The sequence below is a fragment of the Oncorhynchus keta genome, chromosome 26, assembly GCF_023373465.1.
Source record: "Oncorhynchus keta strain PuntledgeMale-10-30-2019 chromosome 26, Oket_V2, whole genome shotgun sequence".
Lineage (NCBI taxonomy): Eukaryota > Metazoa > Chordata > Actinopteri > Salmoniformes > Salmonidae > Oncorhynchus > Oncorhynchus keta.
The window spans coordinates 5999589-6012384 of record NC_068446.1 but is presented as its reverse complement, the minus strand read 5'-3'; the positions used below and the strand labels follow the sequence as shown (position 1 = coordinate 6012384).

At 40.3% G+C, this 12796-nt stretch overlaps 1 pseudogene; it reads right to left on the bottom strand.

Annotated features, from left to right (window-relative positions):
• LOC118358623 (dedicator of cytokinesis protein 7-like) overlaps nucleotides 1-12796 on the bottom strand; it is a 94671-nt pseudogene that overhangs the window by 64241 nt on the left and 17634 nt on the right.

Genomic DNA, 12796 nt, shown 5'->3' with positions numbered 1-12796 from the left:
GTTCCTCTAGAGAAATAAAAACAATAAAGAGAGAAATCAGATTCGAGAACGAACTGTAATGCTAAAGAAAGTTTTTCAATAGAACAATATTTAACCGAGTTCAGCGCATAAGTGGTAATTAACTACAATGCCCATAATCCATCGCGCCTGTACTGCCTTCCATATGTTACTCCCGGCCATATGAGAGAGTTATGTACACAAAACCGACAAAAGGTAGAGACAGTTTGAGAGGTAGCTCTACCCGATTGACAGTTGTAGTATCTGGTAATTAGCAGTCTTGAAAATAGTTTTTTCATACAGCATAGGCAGCTAAACAGCATAACTCATTGGAGGGAACTTCAGATGGTTGTCTGACTTGCTGCTACTGCCTGAGTGGAGCTTAGATGAGATGACTAACAAATTAAATAGAATAAAAAGTAATAAGACAATGGAATGTTTCCAATATTTTGGCATTTGGATGTTCTCAATATTTGGCTTTGGAATATTTATTAAAAAGCTCTAAAATCATTTTAAGGCAAACATTTAATGTTTTTTTTTAAACCAAAATTGAGGGAAAAAAAATAAAATAAAAAAAACACTAATCGCTCAGCACTATTACTTATCAGAGAGGCTCTGGTAAACTACTGTATATTTATAATAACAAATAAAACCATCATACCCAAAACAAATATACTGCTGTCCTTTGTATTCTTTGCCAAGGAAAAACCAACAAACTGGGCTAATGATCTAATGCCATCTAAGCAGGTTTAGGCAATGCTTTACCTACCACAGGTCATCACACCCCTGGCCTATAAAGTCAACAGTTGAGTCTGATCAACCTGCAATGCTGACAACACTCCTGAAACATTATTTGCATTAACTATCTTATGCAAGTGAGAGGCCAATACACAGCACACTCAACCAACAGTGAGTAAATTGCATTTGCTACTGTACCCAGATGTACTGTACAGCTTGTCCATTCAACATGTAAATGTGCATAGGTAAATAAACTTCAGAGCTCACAGCGTTTTCTATCATAGAATTAGGAATGAGAATACTAGAATAGACATTAACCTTCTTATGACAGTATAAATGGTAAGCAATTTTGGTGAGTTGGTCAACCATGGTCAGCCAGTGCTGTGATAAGATGGTGTGAGACAATTCATTTGGAGATTATCTGCACTGTGCGTTTGTTAGCCAGACAAGTTTAGTGGAATGATTGCAGTAGTTCTTCAAATTAACTGCCAATACGACAACGTTCCAGACAAACAACGCAGTCAATCCACAGCCATACAGTGGCTGAAATAAGTTGATGGTAGGATTTAGACAAGTTGTGAATGCAAGTACTGATATTGTAATATCACTCATAGCTTTTCAAGAAAACACAAATGTAGACATGGTCCATTGACATATTTTCCCCATCTCAGGAAGTAACTATAGTAGGTGCCTATTAAGTTCTAGGTAAAGTAACAGGGTTGACAATTTAATCTTAAATCCGTGGGTTAATCCAAGGGTTGAACCTAAATTAATTACTAATCATAATCTTCAGAAATTACTGTCAAAGCAACAAAATAACTAGATAATAACATCATTCACAATGATGGTAAAACCAACATTTCTTGGATTAAGTGCGTTTGAAAGCTTCCTAGAAGATCATTTTGTGCACTTTGGCAAACCTTTTTCATATTAAAAATCTAATTAAAAATCAAACTTATTGCATTCTCCATGTGGTCTACATTAAAGGTCACTTCATTTAATAAATAAAACATCTATATTGGTGCACAACTTCTACTAAAATATCAATGGGACGGAAAAGGGACTTTTTGTGGAAAGAATTACATGACAATGTTTTAGGTTGACAATAACTATTACATGTAGTGATCCCCCAAAATGACATTTTTGGCCGATATCGATATTTTCTTGGAAAAAAAACAACCCTGATACCGATAACCGATATTTACAATTTTAGCAGCCTTTTAAGCATTCTAGTACAGTTAAATAGTTAACACACACACACACACACACACACGGACACAGCGGTCTAAGGCACTGCATCTCAGTGCAAGAGGTGTCAATACAGTCCCTGGTTCGAATCCAGGCTGTATCACATCTGGCCGTGATTGGGAGTCCCATAGGGTGGCGCACAATTGGCCCAGCGTTGTTCGGGGTAGGCCATCATTGTAAACAAGAAATGTTTTTAACTGACTTGCCTAGTTAAATAAAAGTTACACACACACACACAAAGCTATTTTGTTGGCATTTACGCATGTCCCCATTACCAGTCAAATATAATCAAGACCTATTTCTTTCACTTACTTGCTGTGCGGTCTGGTTCAGTCGTTTCATTCTCAACCAGGATTTCTATGGAACACCGTTTGGATCTTTGCAAAAAAGACATCCGACATGTCAAATAACACTATTTGACGTGTAAAATAAGCTTGTTGACCAATCAGGACCTGAATATGACAGCACGTCACATAATAATTTAACACGTTCATATATTTTTTACGTAGTTATTACACATTGATTACACTATCACTCATATTTCATATGTCACAAGGATTCATCGATACCTATGCTATGATACTGGTAACGTTGCCTCGCGCATCTACAGTGGTGGTCATAAAAAAAGCTAGCTAGCTCAGGGATGCAAACAATGTTCTTCCCCAAAAACATAGCAAAACAACATAATCTGTTTCAGTAGCTATAGTTAAATAGCTAGCTAACTATATAACTAGGTGTCATCTAAAATAACCCTAATTTATAAGACAGTTCTTAGTTGATTAATGGTGGTCGAACCCATCTATGTGAAGCTAGCCACAATAAGGATTAGTCACAATAGTGGAATTTGCAGTTAGCCTTCAAAATATAAGTATGGCATAATTCTACTATTTGTATTTATTTGCATCACTGTCAATGGCATTCTTTTATTTCGAAGGCAAGCCACAAATTCCACTATTGTGCCTAATCATTGTTGTGTCTAGCTTCACAACACATAACCCGGTCCGGTCAAGCGTCACTGGCCAGATGAAGCTAGCTGGCTGCTTATAACTGTTGCTTTGAACAACAGGGTAAGTAGCTGGCTGCTTATAACGTTAGCTTTGAACAACAGGGTAAGTAGCTGGCTAGCAATTTATTTTCATGAACTGAAGTTCAATTTCAATCGGCAAACAACAAGTGCCAACCTAGCTAATACTTACTCACAAGGATTCCTAAATCATTGCTAAGAATAATGAAAACGACGACATTTTTTACTGGTCAATGTTTTCAGACTGGTTGCATTGGTGCTAGCTAGGTACCAAGCTAAAGCTAGCTACCCCAGAAGTTGCGGTCGAACAAATGATGCTTTATTACCAACACGGTATTGTAAACACATCGTACACGGCCGGTGTTTGCTTATTTGCTGACTTTTTTGTACAACTTTAACAGCGCTACTGTATCTTTTTTGACACGCAAAGACCCAAACGACACTCGTGTATGTCGTGAAGCTAATAGCAGTGATGCTATTACTGTGTAACTCCGGTAGGGAAACGTCAGAAAAATAGCGCACTTGGTAGTGTTAACACGATCGGTTGATTGTCAAGGACAATGAATTCCATTATCTTGGCTTTAATGGATTTTACCTCTGAATTGTCTCGCTGAAATTTTCTTACTCTTTCAAATGACTGCTCGACTTGTTGACTGCTCGATCCACACGGCAGACATTGTGGCCTAGGTTAGGAATGCTGTGTTGCACGTGCAGCACAATTTTATGTGGTGTCATTACATCATGTACATTCGTTAAATAGGTATGTAGGTCAGCATTGACATCGATTTTGCACATCGGGCGTTAAACTAGACATCGGCCGATACCGATGTTGGCATTTTTAGCTAATATCGGCCATTTCCGACATGTTCACCGATATATCGTGCATCCCTATTTTTTCCAATGGTTTGGGATTTCTCCCTTACAAAAATGGCTGCCATTACCAAAACATTCTGGAACTTTGAGGGTTTATGATATATCCCCCCTAGTAATGTAATAGGATGTTTGCACCACATCAATTTCCTTAACCAGGAAGTATGCAGAGTAACTAAAGCAGAGTTACTAAAGCTGGCAGGAGCTCAATCTAGGAAGGCCCTGAGTGCTATCAGCAGACAAACAAGGCCTCAGGGCAGCTGAAGTGGCCATGTCAACACAACCTGTGATAAGGGTCCTCTCGCTCTCTTTCCTTCTTTCTCTCTCTCCCTCCCTCCATGCCACCACAGTGTCTGATAAGAGCCCTCTCTCTCCCTCCCTTCATTTCCCTCTTTCTCTCTCGCCATGTCAACACAGCGTCTGATAAAAGTCCTCTCTCCCCCTCACTCTCTGACCTTGACTAAAATAGCAGCAGGGCTCAGGAGGTCACTCAACACAAAGCCGTGTGCAGTTGGTCAGTCGACCAGGCAGTCACACGGGACATGGGGTGATGTTACAGATTGTTACATGTTGAACCTGATGCGCCATCGCTCGGAGGAAAGCTTAATATCAACAGGAAGGCCTGTAGGTTGTGTGTTGTGCTGCTCTGTTACAGTAGTGTTACCAGATGTGGCTCAGATGAAAGCGAGACAGGGATCGTGGAAGGGAGAAAGACCGTTTGGTTCGTCTGTGTCCTCCAGGCTCCAGTGTATTTGATCAGAACAGTTAGAAGGAAATACACAGTCTCAAAAACAGGAAGGACTTCATGTGTGTCACATTCCCTTGAGGACTAGGAATGATATCAACTTGTCAGGAATGCCTGTTGGTGGTATTAAATTGTAAGTTTAAGGATGGTATTGGTTACAAATTCAAGCCCTCTAACACAAACTTCCACTGTACCTTACTTTTATTTAACTAGGCAAGTCAGTTAAGAACAAATTCATTATTTTCAATGACGGCCTAGGAACAGTGGGTTAAACTGTCTTGTTCAGGGGCAGAACGACAGATTTTTACCTTGTCAGATCAGGGATTCAATCTTGTAATCTTTCGGTTACAAGTCCTACTCTCTAATCACTGGGCTACCTGCCGCACCAAACTTCATTGTTAAACTACAGACTTACTAGGCCCGATCACAGGGATGGTTGAACTGTTGAGGAATGCTTTTCATTACTTGCTTGTAAGTACTGTATGTTTTTATTGCATTGCATTTGTAAAATGCTGTATTTGTATGCATGGCTCTCTTGAAAAAGAGGCCTTCATCTCAATGGGACTTCCCTGCTAAAATAAAGGTTAAAAAAATATCCATGCATGTCATCTTGTTATGTTGCCTGCTAGTTGGTAAAGTGAATCACCACCCGTAGCTGGTGTTGGGTAAGGCTATGTAAAGTACAGTGCATTCGAAGAGTATTCAGACCCCTTTACAAACTTAAATTGTTGTTGTTTTTTACTGATCTACACACACACACACACACACACACACACACACACACACACACACACACACACACACACACACACACACACACACACACACACACACACACACACACACAACACCATAATGTCAAAGCAAAAACAGGTAAAGAATTTTTTCAACATTTATTTCAAAAAATTAAAAACTGAAATCACATTTACATAAGTATTCATAATGTAAATAAAGTTTGTTTTTCATTTGAAATACCTGTTTTCGCTTTGTCATTACGGGGTATTGTGTGGCGATAAACGAACAAAAACATTTTGTTAATCCATTTTAGAATAAGGCTGTAACGTAACAAAATGTGGGAAATAGTAGAAAATAAATACTTTCAGAATCAACTGTAAGTGGTATTGTTTCATTACCTGTAGGTGGTGTTTGGTAAGTAGACGTCCCTGGGTGGGAACTCCAGTATCTCCCTGGTGGGGCGGACCCTGCTGTCTGGGTAGGGCTTGACCTGCTGGAGGTCAGGGGTCAAGCAGTAGTGGGGGTTCTCTGGGGCCGGCGAGATGTCAATCTTCAGCTGGGTTCGAGGGAACAAAGACAGGGTAAATAACATAAACAACATCACACACAGAGCTCTACACCTCAACGAATATCTAATGGACTGATATGGCAGTGGTACTCTCTCACTGGAAGTTATACGTAAGTCGGAGGTTTTCAAAAAGGCGCCAGAGAGTTTTAGTGGAGGCGTGAAAGGAAAGTCAAACTGTATTCTCTTCTCTAATAGAAAAATACCTAATATTTATTTGTTATCTACCATCGCAGGGAAAACACACCTTTTAAAGCAGATTTGAGGTATACATTTAAAAAGAGGGGTGTCCCAGCTTTCCAGTGATACCACATTTACCTCTCAACTCCTAGAATTGTGCACATGGCAACTGCGCAACCAAACTATTAAAGGGGCAGCGGCATTTTAAAAATGCCAGACATACTTTGTAACAGACACCAAAATAAAAAATAGATTATTTTCAGATAAAATAATAATTACCTGGATATCCTGAAAGCACTTTCATTGATGTATTTTTTAATAGGTCAGTTGCATGTTCATTAAGTTGTGCAGAGCATGATTTAACTCCTACAGGCCCACTGTGACGCCGGCGTGTTCTGGGCGTCTAACCCCTTTAAAAACACAGACTTCTGTGTTGTGCCATTGGATTTTGTCTATTTGTTCTGCATCCATTGACACCAACCATTAGTCTGTGATTAATGGGGGCTGAGCTAGAGCAGTGTTTGTGAGACAAGGGCAAATCCCAAAGGGGGCCCGGGGCGGGATCTTTTTACAAAAACGTATTTGGAGTCCGAATGGTTTGAGCTACAGACTATTAAATGTAGTCTATGAAGAGCCGAGACATTCAAACATATAACATGTTTTTGCTCTATGATGCTACCCGAGAGTTGTTAGAAAGTAAGGGTTTCTCCTATATAGATCATAGGAAATCCCAGGAGAATAGTGTCTATAATACTGTAAGAAGCTCACATAGTTGCCGTCAAAACTCCAAACAGTTGTCACCGACTAGTTGGATATTAATTTCCACTGAGCAAACAATATCTGTAAGTATACATTTCTGTACACAAATTAATTTTTATCAGGTTTTTGCTTTGGAAAAATGTATAATTTGACACTTGTCAATAAAACTCATGTCAAATTGTTTTGTGTTACACTTGTAGACCTGGCTGTCCTGAAAATAAAATGGTAAAACACTTCATTGTTTTGTGTTACACTTGTAGACCTGGCTGTCCTGAAAATAAAATATCAGATAGTTTTGTGTTATACTTGTAGACCTGGCTGTCCTGAAAATAAAATATCAGATAGTTTTGTGTTATACTTGTAGACCTGGCTGTCCTGAAAATAAAATATCAGATAGTTTTGTGTTACACTTGTAGACCTGGCTGTCCTGAAAATAAAATGGTAAAACACTTCATTGTGAGGCCAAATAAAAAGACTGGAAACTCAAGATAAATAAAAAGCTACTTTTTTTCTGGGGTCTCAAGATTAATGCCTTCTATCAGGACAGTGTCCATGAGGAAAAGGTTGTTCTCCAACAGTTGTATTGAAACTATTGTATTTATTTGAGAAATTAGTAGAATATATTTTTCTTGATTTTCTCTGACGGGAGGCCCACTGTCTCACAACTTTAGAAACTATTATTATTATTATTATTATTATTATTATTATTATTATTATTATTATTATTATTATTGCACTGGAACCTCCAGCACTAAAACTGTAAAAGCTACCAACACCAAAATAATTTTTAAATTTGCAGATTGGCACTGGTCAAAATGCTTTTTGATACTACTTACACTTTGCACACTACAAACATATTTGCATAAATCCCAATGCATTTCAATGGCCATAGACTTCGACAGGAAACATTCCGGTCGTAACCAGCCATTTAAGATTGAATGGTGTGTCTAAGTTTCAAGCGCAGTCTGGAAGAGGTTGCATACAGCTTTTTGATACCATTTGAACTAGAACTTGATATGATAAATGATTACAATCAACCAAAACACTTGCAACACTCAGTGAATTCATTCCTTATCAGAGTTCTAAAACGGCCCTATATTGACACAAGCGATTCAAGAAGTAATGAGGATTGTGAATGATTCCAAATGTGGGTGGGGCGTTAAAACTAAAGGCTGATTTAACTAGAGTTAACCAATCCTGTAAGCGGGTTTGGTGCCTCTTATATACTTTAACACAGAAGTGAGACATGTTAGAAGCTCGCGCAGCAGAGCTTTGTAAACCAAAAAGGAGCAATGAAGTGATCTACAGAAATTTAGAGAGGTCCAGCCGACCTCTTGATAAAGGATGCAGTGAAGAGTATTAAACCTGTCACCTGTGATAAAGCGAATCACGCTATGGTACACTGCATCCAAGGGTTTTAGAGTAGTGGCTGCTACACTCTGATAAATGGTGCCACCATAACCAAGAGCTGGCAGGAAAGTTGACTGTACAATCTGCTTCCTGCTGTTTAGGGAGAGGCATGATCTATTTCTATAAAAAAGAAGCCTACTTGAAATCTCAAATTCTTAACTAGCTCATCTGTATGTTTTTATTTTTTTAAATCGTCACTTATCAATCCAAAAGTCAATATATTTATGGGCGGGAACCTGCAACCATCCAATGCATAAATGTGTAAACCAAGAACATATTTAATTTTTTCCACATTAAGTATCAATATTAAATCGATGATTGCACAAAATCAGATTGCAGCTCTAACATAGCCTGGTCAGCAACAGGAGCAATAGTGCACATAAGAGTGTCATCTGCATACAGCTGAATGTTATAGGTTATTGCATATAGACCAAAACTATTTATATACAGTGCATTCGGAAAGTATTCAGACCCATTGAATTTTTCCCCACATTTTGTTACATTACAGCTTTATTCTAATAATGGATTAAATAGTTATTGTCCCTCATCAAACTACACACAATACCCCCAAAATGACAAAGCAGAAAAACTTTTGACATTTTTGCAAATTGGAAATTTCACATTTACTTAAGTATTCAGACCCTTTACTTAGTACTTTGTTGAAGCACCTTCGGCAGCCATTACAGCTTCCAGTCTTGTTGGGTATGACGCTACAAGCCTGGCACACCTGTACATGGGGAGTTTCTCCCATTCTTCTCTGCAGATCCTCTCAAGCTCTATCAGGTTGGATGGGGAGCGTCGCTGCACAGCTATTTTCAGGTCTCTCCAGAGATGTTCAAATTGGGTACAAGTCCGGGCTCTGGCAGGGCCACTCAAGAGACATTCAGAGACTTGTCCCTAAGCCACTGCTGCATTGTCTTGGCTGTGTGCTTAGGGTCATTGTGAACCTTCATTAAGCATCTCTATACTTTGCGCTATTCAATCTTGGTTTCCTCATACTAGAGAATCTTGTTTCTAATGGTCTGAGAGTCCTTTAGGTGTCTTTTGGCAAACTCCAAGCTGGCTGTCATGTGCCTTTTACTGGAGGAGTGGCATTCATCTGGCCCCTCCACTTACAGGACTGATTAGTGGAGTGGTGCAGAGATGGTTGTCTTTCTGGAAGGTTCTCCCATCTCCCCACTTGAACTCTGTCAGAGTGACCTTCGGGTTCTCGGTCACCACCCTGACCAAGGCCCTTCTCTCCTGATTGCTCAGTTTGGCTGAGCAGCCAGCTCTAGGAAGAGTCTTGGTGGTTCCAAACTTCTTCCATTTAAGAATGATGGTGGCCACTGTGTTCTTGGGGACCTTCAATGCTACAGACATTTGTTGGTACCCTTCCCCAGATCTGTGCCTCGACACAATCCTGTCTCGGAGCTCTAAGTATAATTCCTTCGACCTCATGGCTTGTTTTTTGCTCTGACATGGACTGTCAACAGGGGGACCTTTTATAGACAGGTGTGTGCCTTTCCAAATCATGTCCAATCAATTCAAATTTACCACAGGTGGATGCCAATCACGTTGTAGAAACATCTAAAAGATGATCAATAAAAACAGGATTCACCCAAGCTCAATTTCAAGTCTCATAGCAAAGGGTCTTAATACTTATGTAAATAAGGTAACCGTTGATTATTTTGTATAAATGTGAAAAATTCTACAAACCTGTTTTCACTTTGTCATTATGGGGTATTGTGTATGGATCGATAAAAATAAAAGAATCCTCCGTTTTAGAATAAGATATGGAAAAAGTCAAGGGGTCGGAATACTTCCAAATGCAAATGTAAATAATAAAAACAGACCCCTGCGTGACACCTTTAGTAATACAGCGGTGACTTGACATGTTCAGAAAGCCCACTGTCAGACGGGATGTGCACAGTTTCCAAACCACTTGCATGACAATTGGTCGAAGCTCATTTCAGACAACCTTTGAATGAGTAGGGGATGGTGGACAGTATCAAAGGCCTAGGATGGGTCTATAAATATGGCAGCACAGTGATTCTTATGATCTAAGCAATTAAACACATGGTTGAAGACAAGTGTAGCTGCTGAAAAGCTGCTATATCCGGGTCTAAAACCAGACTGGTGCACATTAAGAATATCATTTGAAGTTAAAAAGAGTTTGCCACTTGATTGTAGCTTGCCTTGCAAAAATATCACAGTTGTTTAGAAATTGGGTGGTAGTTATCTAGGTCAGAAGCATCCCCCTTTGTGAAGGGGAGGACATGCGCCGCCTTCCAGATCTTAGGGATAGCACCAGAAGCAATTGTTAAATTTAAAATATGGTTCTACAATGAGGGGGGCAGAAAGCTGCAGTAAAAAATGATCAAGCGAATCAGCTATTGTGGATTTTCTATCTGTTTAGAGGTGAATAAAGGACTCCCTCTAGAGCAGGGATGTGTAAATTAGAATTATTATTTTATTTTTTACCTTTATTTAACTAGGCAAGTCAGTTAAGAACAAATTGTTATTTACAATGACGAACTAGGAAGAGTGGGTTAACTGCCTTGTTCAGGGGCAGAACGACAGATTTTTACCTTGTCAGCTCGGGGATTCGATCTGGCAACCTTTCAGTTACTGGCCCAACGCTCTAACCACTAGGCTACCCTGCCGCCCCTTGATGGGGATGGGGGCCACACAAAATGTTAACTCATCATGATGGGCCACAGTGGCTCGCGGGTCAGTGTACCCACATCCATACATCCATACTTTTGGGGGCCTACGTAACACTTTGTTGGATTCCCACCACTATAAATCACTAATATCGTTTTGGGGGTGCATGCTACACTACTGCTTATAACTAACTGTAAGTATAAAAATAAGAAATCTAAGACGTGTCAAATTAAATTCAGCTCTAGCTATGCATTTGGTCTGCTAACTTGCTAGGTAAGTGGCTAGATGTCAAGATCAAGCTTCTTGGTTACAGCAGAGACATTCAATCCCATTCAATTTACTTCAGTAATTGTCCTTTTCTAGTTAGTGGATTTATATGGTGATTTAATTCAAATGATTGTGTTTATTGACGCAGTGAGTAGTGCCGATGGTGTTGTTACTGTACCTGTGATAGGTCTCAGTCTCCTCAGTACAGAAGACGGCCTCCTCATGTCAGCTAAAAACTTATACAGGTCCTCATCACTCAACCTGTCCCCCTCCTGTTTAAAGAAGTTGGTGACGGTGAGGGTAGCAGGTCTGAAGCTGCTCAGACTACATGACTCGTCTCCACTGGTGGTCCTCTCCAGGGAGCGTCGGCCCGCAATGCTTGAGTTCCTCCTCTCCGACCATGACCCTTTCCTCTCTGGGGGGGGGGCAACAGAAAGCCACAGCCAGAGTTACAGAATCACCATTACATCACAAGGTCAAAGGTAGAGCAGCCTCTACACTCTATATTCAATGATATGTTTAATTTCATATGATAATAAAGTTAACAATTGATGAAAAGCGGGCTAGATGTGTTCCCTGAGTCCCCTCCCCCAGTATGAAACCTCTCCATCGGCAACCTTACCCCCGGTATGACGAATGTCCACCCGATGACTCATATAGACAAACTGCACGGCCCTGTTCTGTTCTCAGCTGCCACTGACATCCAGGAAGAACTGGCCATCCTCTATGGTAATCAATTCAACTCTGCACAACTTTATTGATCCCCAAGCGTTCTCACCTGGAAGTCCCATCTCCAGCTCAGTGTCTCTCTCCAGGCTGCCAGCGCTGTTCACAATGTTCATCAGGTGGATGGCTGTCCAGGCGAAGGGCATCCGGTACCGACCCAGACGTGTGCAGAACTGCTCCGACTGGCTCCGCAACTTGTCCAACTTCTCTTTGTTCTGTACATGGAAGGAGAGAAAATCATTGCATCTCCTCCATCTGTTTTGATGATCTATAACACAGAGCCTACCCAATAAACATTGTAATCTACCTAACCTATGAAAAGATTACCATTCACTTTGAGTCTATTGCGTATCTGAATGTTTTTTTTAAGAACGCTCTTACCTTGGCTGTGTCGGACTCTTTGAAGACCATGTAGGGCTCTGCACACTCTCCGATATCTCCCTGCTGCAACACCTTCTCCAGCTGGGGACAGCCAACACACAGGAAGGAAGTTATCAGTCACTACTCACATATCGGCAGATCCAATATACAGGAAGTGATTAAGTTAACATCGCAAAAAATCCCTGGTTTTTCAGAAATCCATGTTGGATGATTTACTAACATCTTATTCCCTTCTGATTTTTTATTTATTTAATTTGACATTTAGGGAATTTTGTAACTCTAGAAATGTGCGTGATGCTGACCCGTATGACGAGGAACACGTCCGGGGAGGGGTACGTGATGGAGAAGATGGCTGAGCGGGCCAGGGTAGAGATGGCTGCTGTCTGGCTGTGGGAGCGCAGCAGCCCTTTAGTCTGCTCGGATTTCAGGTCGAATAAGAAGTTCTCTGATATCTGATGAGGGAGAGAGACGTGAAACTTTAAATGGAATAAACAGTGTAAAAAGA